Here is a 17,524-nt window from a genome sequence, read left to right as displayed (position 1 = left end):
TATATTTATACTACGCTATGTAAGTATAACCGTGCACAGTATACTCCAGACCATTTATATTGCCTATTTAAAATTATTTTCTCCATCCATCATTTTACTATCAGAATATTTCTGAAATTTTTTTCTCTTGAAAATGAAATTAAAAAAATATAATATATAAGACTTGCATTGTAGGTAATGCTTCGCGACCCATCGTAAAATCCTCCGCGACCCTAATTTGGGTTACGACCCGAGGTTGGGAACCGCTATATTATAATTATGTCACTTTGATAAAACATGTTTTATGTAAAACATACACGTTTCGCATAATCGAATAATCTATTAATAATCTAATAATCTAATCGGAAGACGCGCAGCTCGCTTTCTCTGCTGCCGTTCGATCACTGTTGACAGGCATTGTGACCGAATATAGACGAGGATTCCAAACGTATTCACGAATGTAGTATCGCGTTAAGTCATCCATGTGGAAAAAAGTAGATATACGGTTTCATCACGAGAATTTCTATAAACCTATTATAAAAGTTTTACGTGAAATTTGTGTTTCCATAGATCTTATGGACAATTTGTTTTGAATTAATGTAATAGTGACAAATGTTTTGTTGTCAAAAATCGTCATCATCTTTAACCTGTTTTTTTTATACATTCAGCTATGGCATTTTGAAATAAGAATTTCATATCAATTGTATCTATAAATTGTTTGCCTAAGAATTGTTCATACTGACATACGAATTTTTCTAATACATAATCAAATCACAATAACATATTTTTTTATACTTTTATTATTAACAAGTTTCTATCTTAAAATTATACTTGAAAAATTCTATAAAATTAAAATAAATAGGTTTTTGTTTTTATTCTAAAGAAATTTACAATCTTTTAAATATCATAACAATAAATAAACATGATTAGAGGAAGAAGCTCATTAATTTAACTAAAAAACAGTAAATTATTAAAAAATAATTAATGAATAGGTACATTTAGTTTTAATTATAATTGGTCACACGGAACCAGTTCTTTTTTAATATATCGTTTTGGGTTTGCATGTAAGATATAATAGGATACATTTGCTCAAAGAAATGTTATGTGGCCATCGATTTTGGAATTGAATTGTTTGTAGTATATGATAGTTAGTTCTTTCACGGTTAGGATATTGACGTCTTTGTTAAAGAGAAACATTACTGATGTACCATAGTGCACCTTTAACTAGTCCAAGAGTAATATTCTAGTGAGCTTATATCGGACGGATGTTGAAATTTTTGGCGAATCCCAAAATTTGGATTCCGTAAAACTAAATGGATCTTATAATAGTCTTAATAATTTTAATTTAATTTTGATTTGACGGATAAACTTTGTGGAATCTTGTGTTTGCTTATTGTCTTTTTATTTTTAAATAGGGTCTTCCATGTGAGGCGCTTATCTAATGTTAAACCTAAGTATTTCATTTAATTGAATGATGGCGTGTCTTTATTGTTCATTGGGATAATGATATTTTATTAAGTCAAATGCAATATGGGTAGATTTATTTTTATCTATTTTAATTTTTTTAACCAAGTTTCAATTTTAAGAAAGTGTTTTTGTAGGTTTTTTGAGACAATTATAGAGTTATTGTTAATGGATAAAATAGCATTGTCTTCAATGTAAATTTCTAGTATCGTATTTGGGTTGATAATAAATACGATTAGTTAAAAATATAATTAAATTCGTTTTATCAAGGAAGAATGTGTGCCTCTATAATAAATTACAAGCTTAAGAAAATGCTGCAATAAAACTATAACCTATTAAAATTAGTTCGTTACACTTATAATATACACTTCAAATTACATTTTTAATTATTATAGTTGGCTTACTTAAAATTAAAAGCATAGACAACATAATCAAATAACCGAAAACTTTTAGTAGTTCGAAAAATAAGAGTTTAAAAAAAACAAAAACAAAGACATTTTCAATACACTAATTAGTATAACGTACTATTCGTATTATCGAAAATAACATTGTTCAGCAAATATAATTGTTATTTCGTTTTAATACGAGTATAAATCTGAATCCTACATACATCAATGTATATATTCGTTAAATAATTCACCATAATTTTTTAAATATTTTATAAATTATTTAAGAAACAATCAGTAATCATTAATGCACAAGCAGATAATTCACCTTGAAAGAAAGAATAAAAAGAAAGAGAGGTTCTTAAAAAATGATGACGGGTTGCTAACCTCGAGTGAGAAGATAACTAAAAGATAGAGTAAGTACTTTTACGAGCTATTAAACTGCGGTGAGCCGGACGAAGTATTCAGTTTTGACCTTGAAACTTGGAATAAACAAAATTTTCCAGAATCAACCTTTGAAAGGGATAAAGCTTCAGGTAAAATGGCCTTAAAACCATAAGTCACTGGGTGAGGATGAAGTTCAAGCGGAATTATTAAAAAATGGAGAAAAGGAATTGTTAATTAAGATATGGAAACTGACATGCCAGACATGGAAATTCCAAAAATTATTATACCAGAGGAATGGAAAACAGCTATAATACACCCAATCTATAACAGAGGAAGCACGCAAGATTGTAATAATTATCGAAGCAAAGCTCTGTCAATTGTGACGTATAAAGTACTCTCTAACTGCATCTTATCGAGAATAAAGGAAATATCGGAGAATATTATTGGCAACTACCAAAGATATTTTAGGCTTGGTAGATCAACAACGGATCAAATATTAATTCTTCGTCAGATATTCCAAAAGACTTAAGATTTTGACAAAGAAATCCACATTATTTTAATTGATTTCAGGAAGGCATATGACAATTTCTATCGAGAGAGTTTAATTAACATTTTGAGAGAATTTAAATTCCCACAAAAATTGATAAAGATAGTGGAGGTATGTATTATGGAGACATTCATTAAAGTCGAAGTAGGAAGCAATCAAACGAAGCCAGTTAAGTAAAGTCAAGTTTGAGACAGGTCGATTCTATCTCACCAATTTTATTTAATATAGTGTTAGAGAAAGTCATTAGAGCAATGCACATAATACTCGACGAAGGAGTGAAACTACAAGATTCCTCAATAGGTTTATTGGCGTACGCGGACAATTTAGTACTAATGGAAAAATCACCGAATGCACTGAAATCATTGTTCTACCGTCTACAAAGCATGGCGTCGAGGGTGGGAGTACAGATAAATGAATCAAAAACGGAGTTCATGATCGGTGGCAGACGTAAAATTGTGAGTGTGTGCCCATCCTGGAATGTAAGAAACTATGTTTTCAGTAGAGCCAAGCAGCATAAATACTTAGGATTAGTTATAACTGAAAAAAATGAGATAGGAAATTTCAGCTATAATACTTGCGAGAAATAGAGCTTTCTATGGACTGGAAAAACTGCTAGAATCTAAATCTTTATAAATGGAGCTTAAGCTACAGCTATATACGACATTATCGCGTCCAGTTATAATTTATGGAGTAGAAACGTAGATTAAATAACGAACTAGAATTACTCTTTCAGGAGCCGAGCATATTGGAGACAATAAGGAGTAAAAGATTAAAGTGGGTTGGACTTGCTTGGTGTAGTCAACATATGACCTGCTACGTATAATTTTAGAAAAGGATCCAGTAGAAAAGAGGCTGCTGGAAAGACCTTGCTTGAGATGAAAAGATGTGATTGAAAAATACGTAATCACCTTAGGTGGAGAATCAGACTTGAAGAAACGAGCATAGGATAGAGATGGTTGGAGAGAAGTGTGTTTGACGAGATAGTCCTAGTGGCCTTTTGCCCGAAAGAAGAAGAAGAAGAATTATTGTTTCACGTTTAGTGTAGCTAAAAATACTTAGTTATATAATTTAAAACTTTTATAATCAAAGCTTACTATATTGTATAAATTATACGTTATAGGTAACATATTGCTAATGATAAATGGACAACGCTTCAAAATTATTCGGGAAGGCTATTTTAAGATTTATATTTAAACTTTGTTTGGGGTAACAAATCAGAATTTTCTCGCTTAGTATGACTCATATAATATGACATATTTATTAGAATTTTCACTATCGTTTATCTTATCTCATATAACATTATATTATTACCTTTTCTCAGCCTCATTTTATATTTTCTTGCATATTTTATACTTATTTAGCTTGCATTATTTTTCTTACTTCGTATAGATTAGTTTACATTATACTTCTATCTCATATAGTCGTATACGTAATATATAAGGTATTGTCAATGATTAATTTATATACTGAATACAGTAATAATACAGCTTATCTGAATTGTAAACATTTGTCTTAATATTACATTATTTGTTGCAATAGTTTATAAATCTTTATTATTAATTTATAGCAAATAATTGCAAAGTGTTTTTACTGTAGAGCTATCTTTCATCCACTTTATAAGTAAACTAGGCATTTAATCTATTTTGTTTAGAACGTTTCAAATTTCACTATTTTATAGAACATTAGTCCAAATTTCATTTTAAAATCTCTTAAAGAACAACAGTAATTTTTAAATTAAAACTCACGAGATAGATCTTGATCCAAATATTTTGTAGCTTCATTGATTATATAGTTGAATGGACATAGATTAAATATTGACCCCTGATGTTATTATTCAACTTATAGAACCACGAAAATCCTTATCCTCTTCGTATTGTTTTATTTTACACCTGGTATTCTTCTTATTAATAGTACACATACATAATATATAAGTTATTATAGAATTTGAAATAATAATCTAAGTACATTGGATATAATTTTCCTTAGATATAAAAAAAAAGAGTCAAATAATGAGGATTTAAACTATAATTTCAAAATGTTATGTTATAAATTATATATTTCCAATACAAAAAATATGACTTATTTAATGTTACACTATGCTACTTTGAAAAACTTGTTTTCAAACTATTTTTTACTTATAATTTTTTTTTATAGAAAGTCTAAGGATTTTAATCATAAATCTTTCTTTTTCCACTCCACATAATTCATTTTGTAACCCCATTATCTGGTTGATTGTTGTCTATCAATTCATTCAGTTTTAAAATATTCTTATTTCTTGTTACTTAAGAGAGTATATAATGATTTGCATAAAATTATGAATGTAGTGAAAATAAGATTTAATTTCCGGCTAATATGTAATCTTCAAACAAATAATAATCATAATATGATTATTTCTAGTATCACACAAATTTGTATATATCAGTTATGATTGATTTAACATTTTAAACTTATAATATATTTATTAGATTTCTTATAGATTTAATTTAAAAATTCAAAATTGAAAGAAAATGTTTATGATGTCTCCTTAAAATATTCATTGAAGTTATGTTAGTATAGAGTAGGGTCATAGCTATGTCCACTAGTCAAATAACATATTATATGCATGAACCTTTCCTTTACGTCAATCAAAATAGTTCATGAACAATGTCAAACAATATTTAATTCTCAAGTAAGTATATACAGAGTTAAATGTTATGGAACTCGATTTTCCTAACTTGCCAATTATACAGTTTTGCAAATAAAGTGACTAAATATTTAATATAATATATTATATTAATTATATAATATATAATATTATATATTATAATTATATGATATTAATTATATATATATATATATATATTACATGTATCTAATATATGTATGAAGTCTCGATTCGGTTAGCTTGGAGTTTATTGAATTTAACCAAGAATGATAATAGAAAATTTTACATCCATCATATTAATAATTGTGTGAAAATTAAAAAAAAATAAGTTTAATCTAACTAATAATTTGAATAAAAATAAATTTTCATGAATAATAGAATTGAAAAGTATTAAATTATGTTATCATAGTATTACAAAAAACAATAAATATCCATATGAAATAAGGTATGGTATTTTGTCAAATTCGTATAATAAAAAATAAACGATTTATCAAACTAAAGAGATTTTTTATTATAAATTAATTAGTTAATAAAAGTGAAAAATATAAATGATGAATTAAATAGATTATACTAAACCATTCATTTTTTATTAAAAAAACATTTTATTTTTAGAAAAAAAAATTTAATATATTGTGTAATATGAGTAGTGAGTAATTTTCACGCCTTTATTATAAGTCGGAATGATAAATTATAAATTTTAGAAATATAGAAAACATAACTATATTAACTATACTAATATGCTATGAATAATTTATTAACAATTATTAAAACATAGTTTTAAATTAAAATCAAAAAGAACATTAATTTAATTAAAATAATAAATACATTTTATATTATTATAAACAAAAGTTAGTATATATTTCAAAACTATATTACTTATTAATATCTATTACATAGAAATGTGTAAATATAAATGTTAGCATAAAAAAACCAAAAAATAACATTTTTCTGAAAATAATAATCAACCTGAATTTATACAGGTCAATCAAACAAAATTAATGATATACATTATTTTTTTATATTTTAAGAAGATTTCAATATAATAAACTGATTTGACATTTTATAATTTTTTTTAATTCAATACAATTTATATTTTTGAAAAGATGAAATGTTGTATTTGTACTATAAATTTACTAGATTCTAAAAATTTAAAATTTAGATTCCTGTAACTTTACTTATCAATTATTTTTTACAAACACATTTGAGACAATATACTTTAAAAATGATTCATTATTATTTTAAAATTCCAAAATAAGATACATAAACAATCATTTTTCAATATGTAGCTTAAGGGAAGAGTTTATGAATAATTTTCTCGAAAGCTGTCATATTTAACGCAAACAAATAAAATTTGCATTTTTATATAAAAGATAATTTTTTTTTTTTTCAGAGCTTTTATAATTTATAACCATTTACTTTAGTTTTATTAGTCAAACAATTTAATGCGCTTAGAATGTTTAATTTTTGAATGATAATGTTGTTACTTATAAAAATAAAAAAGACTCGTACGTCTTACTTATAAGACTCATTAAAAATTAAAACCTAATAAATTCAATAGTTTTTTATAATATAATTTCTAATAAATATTAAAAAATTATTTTCTTAGTAATGAGTATTACACTACGAGGTAGTGAAATTCGCATTATTTTTTTCACTTTTATTATTGTTCATTTATTTCAATACATAATAATATAAAATAAAGTTTTTAACAAAATATAAATGACGGGTTATTCGATACAAAACAATAATATTTTACTTTAGGCGTTATATTTTCTTTCGAAAACAAATTTTATAAATCAAAAATTTAACGTAAATTTTTTAAGTCGAGACAGTATTACAAAAACAGTTTTAAATCTAAGCTATTTATAAATAATTTTCAAATTTTACTTCTCATTCATTCGTGTTCTAACAACTTGAATTGTCGAAATGTGTATCATAATTCTCACATGGATGTATGTTTATTGAGTTATTATCATGAAATTAGAACATCACGTAATTTTAATTTTTTGTTTTGCCTCTGTGAACGTAATAAAAATCTTAATCGATTGGTTTACCGTAACAGTTAAATCAATTTAATTGATTTGGTTACTTATAATACTATCTTAGACTACTCTGATATACTACCTGTCGAATAAATATGTGTAGATTAAACGATAACGATTATATATTATATTAATCATTTCATTGCCAAATCATTATGAAAAAATAAAAGTTTAAAAATTAACTTATTGTGTGGAAATTTAAGTCGGGAGTTATATGTCGTAAACCGTATTAATAACAAGTGGAAGAGATAAAGGCAGTATGGAATATTTATGGCCAAATCCGATTTATAGCTACGACCGATGTAAACTTCGTCAAACGTCGACGAAATATGTCTAACATGTACAGATGCGATACGTATAGTATGATCACACGCATCCTGTTCACTCGACACCGTCGTCTGTCTTACTGAACTAAGCGGTCACGATACTGCGTTACTATAGATACCTAACTCACTGTTGGTATCTCCTTGATTCTATACAACCAAACGTCACACGAATTATAGGTACTAATGGCCCATTCATTATCGACCATGCAACAATCATGTATTGCGAAGAGTCTTGAGCCTTTAATCTAAACCGAAGCCTAAATTTCACTTGAACCGTCTGAAACGTGGTATTTACGTGTCGAGACAATTTATTGTATGATAGAACACGGTGATTCTTTACTTAACGAACGATTTGAATTGCTAATCGAGTCCTTATATAAAAATTTACATAATCTAACATAAAAACGATTGTAAAATTATCAACAATTAGTGAACGTAATAAAGTTAAATATGATATAGTATAGTATTAATAGGATTCGCAAAAATATATACTGTCTTTGACTTTCAAACGTGCAACAAAGTAAAAACAGAATCAATATCTGATATAAAGTTTAATATAATTTTTTTTTTTTTATTGTAATACTATTAATAGTTTTGTATGTTGTATACTTTGTTTAAAACAAAAATATAATATGATCTAAACAATTTATCTGATCGCTTTCAAATAAACTTCAAGCATCTATTGATTCTGCTTTCACAATTCTTATCGTTATAATACATACATTTGATGGGCAAACAACGAATAGTTTTTACTATATTGCACATATGTAGAACGAAAACACACATCTTAATATCGTATTTGAATCTCCTTAAAAGTAAAATATGAATTCATAATCAACACTATGGCTGATATAGATATTGACAAGTATCTTCGATTGAGACAACCCCTATTTTTTAGTGAACCAACCCCGAAACAAAGTGTGTAGTTTCAAATTTGAAGTGTGTGCGATGGATTTAAAAAGTGTGTACCTATTAAATATTATTAAATAAGACGGGCATGGCCGTTTTCGACCAAAAACGTATCCTTCCCTTTTTAGCCGACTCCCTTTTCGACCAAAACAAAAAATGTATATAACAAATTTAAAATAATAAAATAATGATGTACAATTGTTGTCAATAATTATTAAAATATTAATATAAAAGAGAACGTTATTTTTTATCTAGTTTTGATCTCTTATCGTAATAAAAATTGTTTGCATTTTTTTTTCGAAAAATTTAATTTAATTTTAAAAATGTTAGGACTTCATTCGTTACGCCTGCCGGCTCCATTCACAAACTCGAGTGCCACTGAGTGGTACTTTTCGGCGGGATGGGGCTTTGCCCCAAGGCGAATTATGGTCTAAGCCTAACCTAATTTTTGTACAAACCTTGATACTTTTGCAAATGGGATTATGCTCTGAATGTGAACCTAAAACATCTCTACACGAGTAAAACCCTGAATCATCATTAATATATTATAGTATTTTCATCATAGCCAAACATTGTATATCATTATTTTAAATTTATTATGTAAATTTTTGTTTTGGTCGAAAAGGCAATCGGCAAATTTTAAATTTGGTCGAAAAGTGAATCGGCCGAAAAGGGAAGGGTATGGTTTTGGTCGAAAATGGATTCGCCCAATAAGACTTCTATGAAGGTGTTTTTCAGGAAGCCACTTTAGGCAAGACAGCTGATAAGGACTTAAATATTACATTTTCTATTACATTTTATATTATATATCCCATATTAAAATAATTAATTTGTTAGTAGTTTTCAGATTCGTACCAGACATAAGTATATTTTCAATTTAAATAATAACAAGACGTTGATAACCTAATTATAATATGAAAATTGATTAATAAAAAATAATTATTACTAATAATTTATTATTACTATTATATTATTACTGATATTATACTAAAAACTATAGTCATATAGAAACAGTGTAGAGAAGGCTTTGTATCATATCATTGTACGTTAAAAAAATGTGTAGTAAGAATTTTTATGAAAAATAAGAGGTGGATTGCAGGTAAAACTGATTGGATTGAGTTGCGTTTTTGTCGTGCGTCGTCCGTCATCTGTTAGCAGAAACAGTTATATGAAACCGTTGTTGCATTGAAGGAATTAAACTGTCATTGATGAATCTCGTACACGTGTGTGGTGTGAATTGCTCATTTCCTTTTATGCGGAAACAACAGAAATATAGCGTAAACATGATATATACGTATTTTGTACACGTGCACACGCAAAATGTTCAAAAAGTTTGAAAACGTTTAAGCACTCGGCTAAAGTTTCAACAACTTTTTGAACACTGAAGTATTTGTGTATATTGACTATGTGTATGATTTAAAACATGCGGTATTTTACATTCCACGTCTGATGAGGATACATATATTTAGATTTTAGATTCGAATACAACACTTATGGAAAATAAAATTTGCTATATAATTTTAAACCGATAATACAATGTAATTAATTGTTATATAATTAGGAGTTTATCTTTTATTCATTTAAATAGTAAATACTTGGCAAAAAACTAAAACCATTTTAAAATTTTGGCCTGATATCAATAAGTTTTGTAGTCCCTTTTAAACATCCTGTTCGGAAATGTTTCCGTAAAATAACTGCCAACTTTAAAATATCACTTAAAATTAATTCGGACATCGAAAACCCGAATTTAATTGTAGAATCTAAAGATTTTATATCGTCTTTAATAATAATTTTAAATAAAAAATAAAAAGCTAATACTCAATATACATATATACTATTTATTTTAGTGTTCATTATAATTATAATTATTTACTATTTTCTCTGAATAACTTAAATATAATATACCTATATTTACTATGCATTAAATACAGTTTATAAATTATAAAAAATAAGATCTAAACAAAATCGATAGTAAATATATAGATGGTGTATTCATTGTACATAAATTAAAGTAATGATATTAATACGAGGATAAAATAATGAATACATTTAGTAATGATAAATTATGAAAACTGGTTGTCGATTAAAACGTTATTAGATTAAAAAGTTAATTAGATCATAAAATAATAATAATAATAATATGTTTCAGAAATGTGTTTAGTTCATATTTAGTTTAGTATTAAAAATATTACAATACAATTCCCATTTGACACATGAACTAAAACGAAAAAATCACCATACACATCAAGCAAAATTTAATAAGCAAAAAAAAAAAAAAAATTATGGATTTCAAAATAATAGATGAAAATAAATGCACATATATTTTCACAGTGAGATACAGTTGTCCATAATAATATTAATTTAAATTCTAACCAATTTTCATTTAATTTATAATTTATGTTTGAATTATTCGTCTCTGAAAATAAAAACACTATCCATACTCGGTTTAGTTTTTACTTAGTAATTATAACTGTAAAAAAAGAAGAAGCTGCAGATAATAGGGACAGATGGCAAGATTTGTATTTAGCAGCATAATCTTATAAGCCGAAACAAAATAAAAAAATTAAAAAAAATAAATAAAAAAATTTATAATTTTCAATTACTTTAAAACTTAACTTTCCTTATTAAAGACCAAAGTTCTTAAAATATTCTTAATTTATATAAAATTGTGGGATCAAATTTTATTTTAATTCCATAACATATTTTCGACTTTAAATTAATGAAAACGATTCACTTTGATTGACAACACTTTATAAATAATTATTAAAGAAAGATCTGTAAAGTAAGAATCAGTCCATTAAAAATTTTACAATGCATAGAATAATTTATAAAAAAAAAATTATTAAAATATTCTATCGTCAGTTAAGTTTAAAATTTTTAATTTGAAATTTTTCTTGAGTAAATACTAAATAATAAAATTCACATGAGTTAAGATTAATATTATTGGTGACTGAATAAAATAAAATATAAACGAAATATAAAGACTAATAAGTTACTAACGACCAATGTTTAGCATACCAAAAATTATGAAAAAATGTATGCAATAAAAAATAATATAGGAATATCTAATTTTATTGATTTTATGGGAAATTTAACAAAAATGTCAATATTTTTACTTTCATAAAAGAACACTAGTGGTAGAAATTAAACTATTGTATTCAAAAAAGTTTCACCGGTTAAACATTATATTTTCTTTTTTTTTTATAATTATATTTAGTTGAAAATTAACATTAATAAACGTGTTTTAAACTTATTGATTACGAAATAATTATCAATAAAAATATATTTCTAACTGATTGTTTCATATTATTATTATTATTTCTATTGTCGAAAAAAAAGTTGTTTGAGTTATTTTTTATACACCCCAGTAGACTCCATGTATTCACATGACGTAATAACATATAATAATCTTATAATATATTTTAAAATAAAATGTTAAAATCCAAAATAATGTGTATTGGTAATATTTCTTCTATAATTGTACGAAATCAAGCAGTTTTACAAAAATGTAACAATAGTTTATTTCGGTTTCTAATTAGTTATTTAAGATTACGTCGAGTTACACGTTATATTAAATATTCAAATACGAAAATAAGTAATATAAGAAGTAAAATAAATTTTTACAATTTTAAAAATAAATTCGATGTATTAATGAAATTATGAATATACTAAATATTTTTAAATCATAAGTTAATATAAAATATTTCCAGTAGATAGAGTAAGATCCACGGTAATCGTTGATTATACATGAAGTAGAATTTAGGGTAGACTACTAATGACAGGTTTAGAAAAATTAATTTACTGTCATTAAGTGGTCTGTGGTTTTGTAATTGAATGTCTTGTGGAAAATTGGTGTTGTTTTAGTTCAGTCAACTTGAATAATTATTAACAAAGCCGTCGAACAAACAATTTATATCTAAAGTATATCTAATGTTTTGAAGAATATATTATATATACCGCAAATTACATTGCTCGGCATATACGAGTAAATAGTAACAGAAGTAACACAACAAATGCCGTTAAGTCGGATGATTTGGACATCTTGATTTGTTTGTATTTTAAACTTTTCACACATAAAATAAACTTGAAATGTTCAGAATATGAAAATTTTGATATCTATGTTATACGAATTCATGACAAATGTTGCAAATTAAAATGTACTTGAATAATAAATTATGTTACATACATATGTAATTAAAGTCCTTACTTCCGGAAGATTTGAAAAAGATAACTTGACTGGTGGTGAATAGTGTGATTATATGTTGGTTTTCTGAACTACTGGGTCGAATTTTGATCTCGTGTTATACAATATGTGTATAACTTTGAATTTTTTTTTTTTAAATTGTTAATATTTTTAATTTCTATTATTAATCGTTTAGCCTCAAAATGAGATGTTGTAACCAAATAAATACATAATTGTCAATTTTGATGCAATAAATATATTTGTTAACTCTCAATTTGTTTTATTACTTTCAGAAACTACAACTTTGCTACGAAATAAACTAGAAAAATAAATAAAACCAATATTTGGACCCAAATATCTAAGATAGATAAATTTATTTTAATAAAATAAACAATATGAATAAACGTAATATTATTTTGAAATCCTTTGTGAAATAATAAAAGATGTTTTGGTTAGAAAAGAAACCAATTAAGTTATACCTAATAGTAGTTGACCTAAATTATTTCAACAACGTGAAGAAGTTTACATTTTGCGAAAAAGAAAACTAGATTTAAGTATTGTTCTAGTAGGGTTAACCATAATTATTGTATAGAATGATATTGAATATATACTTAGATTTAATTTTTGTATTAGTAAAACATAAAACCACTTAAAAAGATGTTAAGATTTAAGAAATATATAATTTTCCGATCAAACGTAGAATTTGGAATCGTGTTAATGGTTTTTTCTTCAAATTATTATCCATTACAGTTGGTGCATAAATTTTCATCACAATGTTTAAATTTGATAAAAATATCACGGGGTTCACGACTAGTAATCTACTTAATAGTGTTTACACAAATACTTTGCACAACGGAGTAGTAAAAGTCAATATTTTCGATGCGGTTGAAATACTATTAATAAAAAATATAAAAGGGCACTTTTATTTATTTTTAAAATTGTACACAATTTGTATAACTGTTAACGTGTATTATTTACAAATTGTTACACGAAGATATAAACAGTAATATATATTTTAACTTTATTATGCTCATATATTACTCTGCAGTTTTGGTATAAGTTAAATATTATTTTATCTAAATAAAGATAAAACATAATTTATTTTAATATATTTAGGTAGCTAACAATTAAAAATAAATGCATTTTAATCTAGATAGAAAAAAAATTGTATTTTAAACTTTGAGTCTAACTTCTTGAAAATACACCTTAGATACTAATATACTACCACAGATTACATGAAACCAGATGGTGTATTCTAGAATTTTCTGAAAATGTAGATAATCCATACTATATTCAAAGCCGTAGCTTATTTATTTTTTCTGGCTACGGTAGTCTAAGTTGCTCTATTAATTTAAAAAATGTAACAAAGATTTAACTTTTTTTTTTTGTAAATACAATATACAATTAAAAAAATGATTATCTTATTAGATTTAAAAATTATTATGGGAAATTATTATTTATTTAATATTTGTGAATATCACTATATTTTATTGTTATGGCGCTGTAATAATGTCTTATTCGTTCACTTGCAATTTTGCACTAAGGATAAATCCTAACGGCGACAATCTGTACATATAATAATATATTTAAATACTTATATATATGACTATACTGTAAAAAAATGAATAGTAATTTCTTAATATTCAAGACATCTATTTTATATTTATAGACTTAAAAATTTGATACATTATTATGGTAAAATATTTGGTACAATACAATTATTTCTAAAATGTGTTCACTCTGACCAGAGAGTGTTATTGAAACTGCATTAAATAAAATCAAAATGGCAAGTAGTTATATTTCAGCACGGGAAGTGCACCATTTGATTAAATCGGTGTAATCTGTGATATTACTTATTACTTCAAAATTATTTAAACAGGCTATAAAGTAGGAACTCGATCAACCGACACTGTTGAGACCGGGACTATGACGGTTTATCAAATAGGTGGTTAACAGACATTTTGCTATAAACATATATACTTTACAAAGTGTGTACTTTTAGAAAATATAATACATATATTTACTACACATTACGCACCATACTAAAAACTACCAAATTAAAACTAACAATTTCAAACAATATAATATTTTATTTTATTTTATTTTGTTTTTTTAACACTCGTGCTTTTTTAATTGCAATATTTCGTATTTTATACAGACCGGATTACTTAGATATTTTTCAGATATAAATCACATTTAATTTTAGTAGCCACATCAAATATAAAGACATTTTATAATGTGATTATACATATTACAATTTTACTAATTTTGTTTTTTTTTTCCAAGTAAATTAATTTATGATGTCATCTACAGTAACTGTATTTGCACAGTGAATATTCAACGGTACTAATCCATATAGTCCACACGCTTGAGTTTCTAAGGTATGTTTTTAGTATTTTAATGTTTTTTAAGCAAAAAAATTCAGTTATAATTTTATTAGCATGTTTCCTCATTTTATTTGTTCGACTGCGACAACAAATTTTGAACAATTAAACTGATATAATAATAACACATAGACACAGATAGGCGAACAAATATTATACTATCCAGCTTTTGACAACGATAAATCGAAAATATTAACTAGAGCTAGTAGTCACTTGTGTGGCATTTCCGGGAGACGGGTGTGTTGCCCATTTTTCGGAAAAAATAAAATAAAAGATACACACTTGTGATTACCATTACCATCAAAATACTCGTAATATAATAGTTTATATGGTTGTAATAAATATGTTTATTTTTACGATAATTGATTATACATTTTAGAATTTGTTCTATATGAATAAAAATTATTATGTATATTTATAAGTTAAAACACATAATTATTTACATTCAACTGTCATAATAGCATTACAATGTATTTAATAAACCGAATAACATATGACGGCTAATGAACGTTATAGATATAAAAAATGTTTTCGACAGTCATCGAATAAAATTTCTATAAATTCAAGAGGGGTGTCCAAACAGCCAAACCCCCTATCCCCCTCTTTTTTGTGTCAATGGTTGGTAGTAAACATTATTAGTCAATAATTAATAACTATAAATTAACAATAATTTTAAAAATTAAGTATAAAAATTTAGAATACCTGTAATATTTTACACGTATCACAGTAAATTATGATTGTTGTGAAACTTTATATAGTTTTAGGGTGTATTTAATTGTATTAGTAGTTCACTAATATAAATTTAAATACAAACTAATACTAGACAAACAATTTTTATTAGGTAAGATACTTGTTATATTATGCATATTCTACATATAATAAATTAAAGAACACTTTATTCGATGTTAAAAATAATAATATAAAATGCAATTAAATAAATTAAATCTGACTGAAGTAGCTCGTAAGTCATTCTTACTAATCGTTTTCCCATTAATTTACCAGCTCACTATTCACCAACATAACAACAACATTAAATCTTTAATTGATAGTTTGATCTCGAGCTCGTAAAAGTGTATAATATATAATTTTATATCGTAATTGTTGGTACCGGGATTGTTAAATAATTCAAATTTCAATAAAATAAATCGACAATACACTTTTGTATACAGATAAATTTATCTAGATACATTTATCAAGAATAGATAAATGATTTTAGAAACATTTTTAACTCGGATAATTATTTATGTAACATGCAACTATTTACCTAGACACGATATAATGTGTCTAAATAAATATCTAGATAAATTTATTTAGATAAGTTCAGCACTGTTTGTCAGAAAATGTTTGATTTTCATGGCATCATACAAAAGTATTCAAATTTTTATGAGGTAATCCTTACATATATATATGTATAAAAGAATAGGTCTTTTTTTATCTGCCAATTTTGTCATGACACTATTTAACATTTTTCCAATTTTTTTTGTTTGTATAAAGTTGTTCCAAATACCTTCCTAAGTGTCACCACATCCTTGGATTTTTTAATTTTTTTGTCGGAGGAGTAGTAGAGGGGGTATTAGAAAAATTTTGAATAATGTCATTACAAAATTGGAAAATTAAAGAGGTATGTTCTTACATTTATTTACGAATAAGGATTATAGAATAATTTTTAATAATATATGTATAGAACCATTTGAATCATTTATATTATTATTATTCAGCTACTACTACTATTTAGCACTTGATTAAATTAAGTAAAATTATTTTTTTCTTCTTTAAAACACAACAATGTATGTTGATATAATTATTTCATTTTGAGTAAGCAAAAAATATACACGGGTGAAGCCGAGTAATTCAATTAGTTATAAATATAACTATATATATATATATACAAGTATATATCGTCGTATAGATACTTTTAGTTGAAATTTTTTTTAAAAATTTCAAATAACTTGAAAAACAACGTTTCTGAAATATTACCTGTCTCAATTTTTTGATCTAAAAAGTATACTCCCGGGAAGATTTACTGCTCCTCCCCCACTTAAATTTTCAAAAACAAATCTATCTTACAAATCCATTATGACCTTTGTTTCAATTATATTACGTAACATGTTATCCCATTAAAAAACTTGTGTTATTAATAATCATGCTATAACTGTGTAAAATTAATCTTGTGTTCATGTTTTGTTGTAGTTGTGAAGAATAATTCTCAAGTCATTTATTTTGAGTAGATTTCATTCTGTACATTTACATAACAGTAAGTATTACACTATAAT

The 17,524-nt window shown here is 25.3% G+C and overlaps 1 protein-coding gene across 4 annotated transcripts in view; it reads left to right on the top strand.

The window, feature by feature from the left end:
* The window catches only part of LOC112686647 (probable G-protein coupled receptor 139), a 139,600-nt gene that overhangs the window by 47,281 nt on the left and 74,795 nt on the right, over positions 1–17,524 (top strand). For 3 of the 4 annotated variants that reach the window (XM_025559036.1, XM_025559051.1, XM_025559043.1), the window contains exon 2: positions 17,442–17,505. The gene's annotated coding sequence lies outside the window, so the exon portion shown is untranslated. Of the gene's footprint in view, positions 1–15,229; positions 15,249–17,441; positions 17,506–17,524 lie in introns of those variants that run through there. The other variant, XM_025559060.1, reaches the window with a different exon arrangement.

This window comes from Sipha flava, unplaced genomic scaffold (assembly GCF_003268045.1).
Source record: "Sipha flava isolate LNK unplaced genomic scaffold, YSA_version1 108_pilon_pilon, whole genome shotgun sequence".
NCBI classification, from domain to species: domain Eukaryota; kingdom Metazoa; phylum Arthropoda; class Insecta; order Hemiptera; family Aphididae; genus Sipha; species Sipha flava.
This window is presented reverse-complemented; position numbering and strand designations above follow the sequence as displayed.